This window comes from Rhincodon typus, chromosome 40 (assembly GCF_021869965.1).
Source record: "Rhincodon typus isolate 14 chromosome 40, sRhiTyp1.1, whole genome shotgun sequence".
Taxonomy (NCBI): Eukaryota; Metazoa; Chordata; class Chondrichthyes; order Orectolobiformes; family Rhincodontidae; genus Rhincodon; species Rhincodon typus.
Genome location: NC_063371.1, coordinates 5,679,124 through 5,686,974, shown reverse-complemented (window position 1 = coordinate 5,686,974; position 7,851 = coordinate 5,679,124). Strand labels below are relative to the sequence as shown.

Genomic DNA, 7,851 nt, shown 5'->3' with positions numbered 1-7,851 from the left:
GCGACCTGTTGTTACAGACGACCCACTGCGGCCCCCTTTTACCCATTTGTTTAGATCCAAAAATAGCTAGCATGATGATCGTATATTGTTGGCTGTCAAGTAGGGTAGCTGACATTGTCAACAACAAAAGTTAACAGCAAAATATGTTGGAAAGCTTAAAGTATTTTAAATTCAAATCTTTAAAATGCTGACATAAATATTCAGCAAGAAAGTAGGAACGCAAGTAGTACGTTGGTCTTTATTGCCAGAGAATGCGATTACTGGAATCCAAACGTTTTGCTTCCAATGTATAAAGCTTCTCAAACACCCAGCCAGGGGAAATATCATCTCTAAACTTCGGAGAATATAGATTGAGTTTTGTACAAAAGTCCTGCCTTTCCATTGATTAGATCTGTTATACTCCATCGATGGAAAATATATCCTTCCTGAGGTAAATGGACCACAAGTGAATACAGTACTCGTGGGAAGAATGCAGACATTCTTTATAATACTTCAGAGGATTCGCTGTTTTATGGGGACATTGTATGCAGAACATTTGCATTTATTGCTGCAGAAGTTATAATAACTGCTCCATAACTCAAACGGTTTTCTTTTCAAATGACTTTCAGTTCTAGCAGCCTCTTAGAGACTGTGCAGCCTACTTGTTATACATGAGTTCTGCACAGGTCTTTAGCTGTACATGTCCTGCCCAGTCAAAAATCCCCATGCTCACTGACCTCTATTGGTTTTTTGTAAAGCAATGTATGAAATTTAAAATTCTTATCCCTGTTTTCATGTTTCTCCATGGCATTATTTCTTCCCATCTCTGTTAATGGTGCCCAGGGACTTAATGTTTCTGTCCCGCTAGAAGATAAGAAAATGTAAGACATGGAGCATGCTGCTCTATAGCCTTACCATTATATACTGTCTGTTAATAAATGTTACGTGAAGTTTCAAAGAATCCACATTAGAACATTTTCTGTGCAAAGTAGGAACTCATTTCTGGTGAGGAGTTTCTGATACCGTTAATGCATTGGAAGTCGCAACCATTATTTAGCCAGATGAATCAACACACTGAAAACAGAAAACCTAAGGCAAATATCGCTTGCATGTTTTAAATGCTGGCAAAGATATAAAAAGTGGAATATTAACGACACAGCTGTACAATGAAGGATAAAGCAAAACATCAAATCAAGTTTGGCCAAAGGTCAGAGTCACTGTCCTTGCTAATCAATATATGAGCATTATACTTCAAATAAATCTTGGCTAGATTAAATGAATACTTCAAGTTAGAAAAAGAATCATTTTTATTTCACTATTGCTCTTTATACAGATTAAATAAAAGCCCTTTGTAATCCACAGGTGCATAATATCTTTACATCTCATAAGAAAAATCATTACTTTTGAAAAAAGTAAAACACTTTTAAACGAGTGCAAATATTCAAGTGAAGTGAAGAGATTTTTTAAATTTAGATTGATAGATACCTGGGACTGAATTATAACCTCAAATCTATTTCGTTTTGGTGAATTTAAGAAGGCCCACCAACAAAGCTTTAGTAGTTTCATCAAGGTTCTCTCAAATCCCATGTGGGGTTTCAACTTGGAATTCACTTCTCGATTAAGTTACATAGCACAGATGCTGTTTTAGTCTGAAATGTATAAACAGGTAATCCACCTAAAAGAACACCAAACAGGTCCTGACTCATAGCATTTTACTTTATGCACAAAAGGTCACCAGTATTACTGCCTGGCTCACAGTAAGGTGCAATATTCTGTCCGTGCCACAAAAGAAAAAGACAAAGGGCTCTGAGGGTATTTCAATCTGATGTATTTGTGCAGACCGCAATCTTGATATTGCATTCCTCCATCCAGAAACGGAAAAATTTCAATGAACACCAATTCTAAATGTGTAAAATTAGTTTTATCAGTGGAAAGAAAATGCTTGAATGGTGTTCATCTGTCACTTGGATATTTAAATGAAAAGTCATGAGCTCATGTCCAGAGCACATTGAAACCACAAAGTTACAAAGTCTGGCTGCATCAAACATAACACCCATATTTAATCTAGGAGTCTATAGGCAACTCTCAAATCAAAGAACAGAGAGAGATTCAAACTCATTCAAAGATACCCATTTAGAGTTAAATTCCAGTCCATAACTTCAGAATCATACATTTAGATGCATGACTGGCTATGCTTCACGTTTAGGAATATTTTAGGAGGTGAACTTGACTATTTTAAAAAGCATGGTTAAAAAAAGAGGGTGTTACATAGATCAGTGTTGTAATGAACCATTATCCAAACATAATTTCATGAAAGACAATGCATTCCTATGGGAATTTGAACAATAACCCTATACATAACAGCATCCCAAGTCTAAGAATATAAACCTGTTTTTTGTTGGAGACTACAAGGTTATTTGCTTCAGAGAATAGATTAGATATAAATCAACAGAGCTTGAATCAGAAATGCCAATTAAAAATTCTGCAAAATATCATAGCATAGTAAATCACATCTACCACATTGTAAAATTAAGTTCCATTAAACATCTCATGTGCCATTTGTCCAGGGTACATACAGTGTCTCTGCGGGAAATGAATAAGATTTATCCAAGTCTGTCCCCATCATTTTTTTTGGTTAGAAAAATATTTTGGTTGCCAATGTCTTTGCAGCTATGTTTGACTAAATTCCGCTGTTATGTCTACCAGATAGTATTCACCACAATATACAAGAGCTTGTCAAGACATGGAGCGAAGCCTTCCAGCACCAGATGGAAGTTATGTACACTTTGCTGCATGAGATTTCCATTAAAATTTCACTTAAAAAAGGGTATTGAAATGAACATTCAACACAGCAGCTGAAGTGTGTGGTTTCCTGAAGTACAAAAGCAAACAATGACAATAATGAATTGTCAGTGGTACCAAGGAGTAACTTTACAGCAGCCAGTTTAACATACACGGCAATGTTGTACCACATGGTGGTCAGATTCAACTTCACATCTGAAATTCACTGCATGATGAGCACCCAGGGACTAAGGTTCTCTTAAAAAAGACACTCAAGTCAAAAACCAATTCAGACCAACTGTCACAGCCTTCTTGCTGCTTATCACAATGCAGCATGAGCAGAGATTGCCTCCCTTCCATCTTGGTTGTAGAGTGTCAGAAGTTGCATTCAGGCGTAGAAACAAAATATAAAATAAACAGAATCTTGTTTTTAAACTGTTGATATTTCAAACTCAATTTAAAATTGAGACACAATTAAATCAAGAGCTGAGACGGATGATTATAAATTAAGTGCTAAATAAATTGAAAAGTCAAATAATGTTAATCTACTCTGCTGCAGGTATAATAAGGGCCTCTGATCGATGAACTCATGTTTCTCTGCTGGTTGCCCAATGTCATCCAACAATATGAAGCACTGTCATCTTCTGCAGAAAACATCAGAAGCAGGTTATTTAAACAAGCAAAGGTAGGAGTGACAGAACATGTTGATTTTGAGGGAGTGTAGTTCTCAAAACAGTAAAAATAATTACTTGTCAGTAGTGATAGTTTCATCCCCCTCCATGCTATTGCACAGCAAGTATCCAAAGAGAGTAACTGGGCAAACTTCCAGCATGTTTAAACAACAGAATTTCTCTAACCAAATCAAACATTTCAAATATTTCAGAAAAAAAATTAAAAACGTAAGAGGTATTCAGTTGTAAATTCCTTCAAAGATTGGAAATGGCAGATATGGTTTTCTTGAGAAAAATGAAACATGTAAAATACAGAAGCATTAACTTTAACATGGATGAATCAGCAAAGGTGGTTGACACTCTAGTTGTGCGGAGGCAATATTGTAAATGAGCATACATAATTTAATTGTCTGCACAAACTCCTGTAGAGTATCATGTGTATCAACATCTATACCCTTTGGGTTGTTGGGACAGGCCTTGAAGGTGCTGGGCATGGTGGTGGCGGCCTGAAAGGAAATAAAAACATTTTCAGGAGAGAAAATATAAATATCATTATACTGTTAATAATTTGTGTATTGTCAAAAAATTACACGATAGTTCAGATCCCCATCTAAAGAAACTGGAAATTCAGTGATTATAATCTTGATATCCTGTACTATCTGACCATTAAGCACATGAGTTTTATCAGTGATCTGAACAAATGATAATATTGAAAAAATTAGATCCCTGGAGAAACCTGCCTCAGTACATCGTAAGTTTTTGCATTTGCGTCCCATGGTGGTTTATCAGTTAAACATAGTCACATATGGCTGCCAGTGTTCTTTGACATAAGAACACGAGCTTATGAAACAAAAGAAAAAGAAAACAAACAAAGCTTTAAAAAAAGACAGTTCAGAAGGATCCGAAGATAAACAACAAAACAAGTTTCAACCTGTTTCCCAGCAATATCCTTATACAAATATTCAATCTCAGAGAAATATCACTCCCACCCCAATTCCTTTATTTCTTACTTAACTATTCCCAGTTCTCATTCTTGAACTAATTTGATACAGACTTTCTCACTTTGGAGACTTCACAAACTAGAACCTTTGAGCCAGAGTGTTTTGTTCAAATGAAAACTCAATTCTTCTGCTAGAAGGAAGCTGTTCTCATGAACGCCTGAGTCTTCTGAAGTGAAGTCAAAAATAAATCAGTGACCTTTGGTCTGCTTTCTCTCTCCATCACATTCTCAACAGTATATATATTCGAAAATAAACAGCAAAGGTATCCTGCGAGGCATTTGACTGAATCGAATGATAACTTGGAATTTATGTAATTAGCTAACTGTTCCACTGACTTGTTAAAAAAAGTTACCTTCACAGAACTGAAATCAAAATCCATCTGCCTCTGTTTTGAATACCCAAATTCCAATAAGGATATCATCTAACACAGTTTTTTAGATATAGTTTCATTCAGAATGGTAAGAAGAGATGTAGTCATTCTCCCTCAAGGCAAATGATGGAGATTTATGGTCAGTTGGGGAGGGCCACAGTCTGCATTCCCTCAAGCCTCAGACCAGATGTTGGTGCCACTCAAGATTTTGCCAGCTCAAGCTTTTGTTGGAAACCAAAAAACTAGTTTCAAGAAAAATGATAGAAGCTTAAACCAAAATAGCAAATATCTATCGATACCCAGTGAGAGGCTTCAGATTCGAGAATGAGAAATTTACCAGGAGCAAGATGGCTCATTTGGAAGAAAAGTCAATCGTCAATGAAATATGCTACCCAGCAGTATCCACGTGTACAATTGTGGGCCAGGCTGAAAACTTTTTTTTTGGGGTTTAGGAGATCCACATTTAAGTACAATGCTTTGGTCTTCTGGTGCTTCTTAATCAGTCTGACATTCCTTCTGAGGCACTACAGTTGCTTAGTAACAATACCTTCTGTATTTGTGTTGATATGAAGAGGATGTTGTTTCTCTTCGCAGCAGAGAGAAGAATCACCCAACAATCCTCACTGCCTCATTAGACTCCAAGCCACAATACACAGGAAAACAATGTCTGAGACACCACGATATTTAAATTGACAGCATTTTTATTTAATTCCCAATTATTTGAGTGCTCTTTAATCAAAGAGTGAAAAACAATTTTCTCACCTCTGCAGCCTCTCTGTCCTCTCCCCAACTTGCAGCCTCATTTCATCTTTGTGACCCCCCACCCAGTCCCACCACCACCACCCAATCCCCACTACTCCCTGCCTTGCTACCCCCAGCCTCACTCCTGGGCTTTATCCTTGGCCTTATGGCCATCATCGATTCCAGTTCCTGCCCCACTTCCTCCAGACTTGCTACTCACCTTACCCTTTCATCATATGCTTGGTATGAACCTCTGTGTAATAAGCATGGAGGAATCAACCTACGATTGGAGGAGTAGCTCCTTATCATTTCCTTCCATTTTATTTGTTGGGCAACTTTTCTCTGATCGGCAACACCATGTGAGTGGATCCAGGGACTTTCAAGGGTAGGGATTGATTTTGATGTGCATGTCAGCTTCAATCTGTATTTCCATCCTTGGGCTTAAATCCAAGATGCAATTTTGACATCAGCTATGCTTCACCCACTTCTCATGCTCAGTGCCACAAACTATTCCTGTATGCAAGATTCCACTCCTACTTGGCAGATTGTGGCTTTATATATATAATATCAGATTTTGTAATAATGCAAGTGTGATGATGTTTGTAATATATTATTATTTGGTAACTTGGATTCTCAGGTAAATATAATTGGGTTTTCAGTTTGGTGCAGATCATTCTTTTATTAAAGGATCAGAAACACATTTTGTCAAGCTCTGGGTCAAAACGGTATTTCCAAGAGATCATGTGACTTAAGCTAACTGACTAGATAAGCTCCCTGGTGAAGTTTTTGCAAAGTTGAGCTTTAATGTCATGGACATGAGTCTTCACAAATGTTTGTACTCTGCAGAATAAAAAGTCCTTCAGACAAAGGAACTGGAACCAGAAACTAGAAACCTGGCTTGTGAAAAGTCATTTGTGTAAAATTCTTGAACTGATTTCACTTGAAAGCAGAATGTTTAATGAGTACACATGAAAATCAATTATAAGTGTCACTTCATTCATTCTTTTACCAATACTAAACCACAACATGACAAGCATCTGTAATCAAAACCTTAAGAAAGAAATAAATTTATTCAAATGTTCTCATGTTTCCCTGATGGCTGAAGGCACCACTGATGTCCTCATGAATCCAAAATAATTTTTTCCTTATTACTATTTCTGAAATCTTGATGTGTTTAAAGATCAACTGTAGTGTTTCATAGCAATAACTATATACATGTACACTTCAAATGCACTTCATTGGCTGCAAAAGGTTTTATAACGTCCTGGATTCAAGAAAAATACTGTAAAAATGCAACTTTCTTCTTCTCAGTATATCAAGCTCAGGGCAGAATAGCATAATTGCACAAATGACTATTGGAAACATGGTAGACAGAGTAAGGTCAATTATGATCACGTGCGGTTCAAAATTGGGAACATATATACCTTGCTGGTGATGGTCTAACAACATACGTTGGCACTGTGGTACTTGTTGCCCGAACAACCTGATTTAAAACAAAAAGGTACATCAGTTGCACTTACGCTATTCAAAGCAGCATTATATGTCCAGAAGTATTTTCCAGATATTGTGTGCCTTCGTCAGTTTTGTGTGCCAAAAATCGTAAACAACAATGTTGTGAAATGTTCACCTACATTTTAAACAACTGAATAATGTGAAACTAAGTCATGCAAATTCCACAACATGAATGATAAGAACAAAGAATTCCTTTCTATTTACACATTATCATCGCTTCTGGGTAATTGTGAAAGCCTCAGGGTTTAAAAGATATTATCTTTTTCTGATTGCATTTTTCCATCCTCTGAAGGTATTGGATGCTAAGTGTCACATAGTACTGAACATTTTCTCCCTCACTGTTTCTAGTCATTGTTGTAACTGAGCATAGCCTAGCCAGATACAGCATGCCCATGTAAGCAGTAATGATTTCTTAATCAAACTGCCCTCAAACTTAAAAAAAACTGTGCTTCCTCTTGTGCATGTGGCCCCAGTACAAGCTAACTTTCTGGACTCAGAATAAAATCGTTCATTTGATTTAACCATGTGGTAATTTGTGTGCTGTGCACTTCAACCCCCAAAAATGAGTTGAGGTTACCATTTCCCATCTGAAATTGAACTAGCAATCTACTTCAGCAAGAATGGCATTTAACTGTCAATAAGGACTGGATTCAGTCCTACTGTTGCAGGGATGAAGGGACAGTTACATATTACTTAGCCTGCAAAATATATTTCTCTTGACTATTCTCTCCCAGCCCTCCTCCAAGAAGAATTGTGTTGGTGAGATAACAAGGTGTAGAGCTGGATGAACACAGCA

The 7,851-nt window shown here is 36.9% G+C and overlaps 1 long non-coding RNA gene across 1 annotated transcript; it reads right to left on the bottom strand.

Annotated features, from left to right (window-relative positions):
* Positions 1-1,268: 1,268 nt before the first annotated feature.
* LOC125487374 lies at positions 1,269-7,709 on the bottom strand. The gene is made up of 2 exons (XR_007265851.1): positions 6,968-7,709; positions 1,269-3,937 (listed from the first exon to the last, which is right to left on the bottom strand). It is a non-coding gene; the product is annotated as an uncharacterized LOC125487374 (long non-coding RNA).
* Between the last annotated feature and the right edge of the window lie 142 nt (positions 7,710-7,851).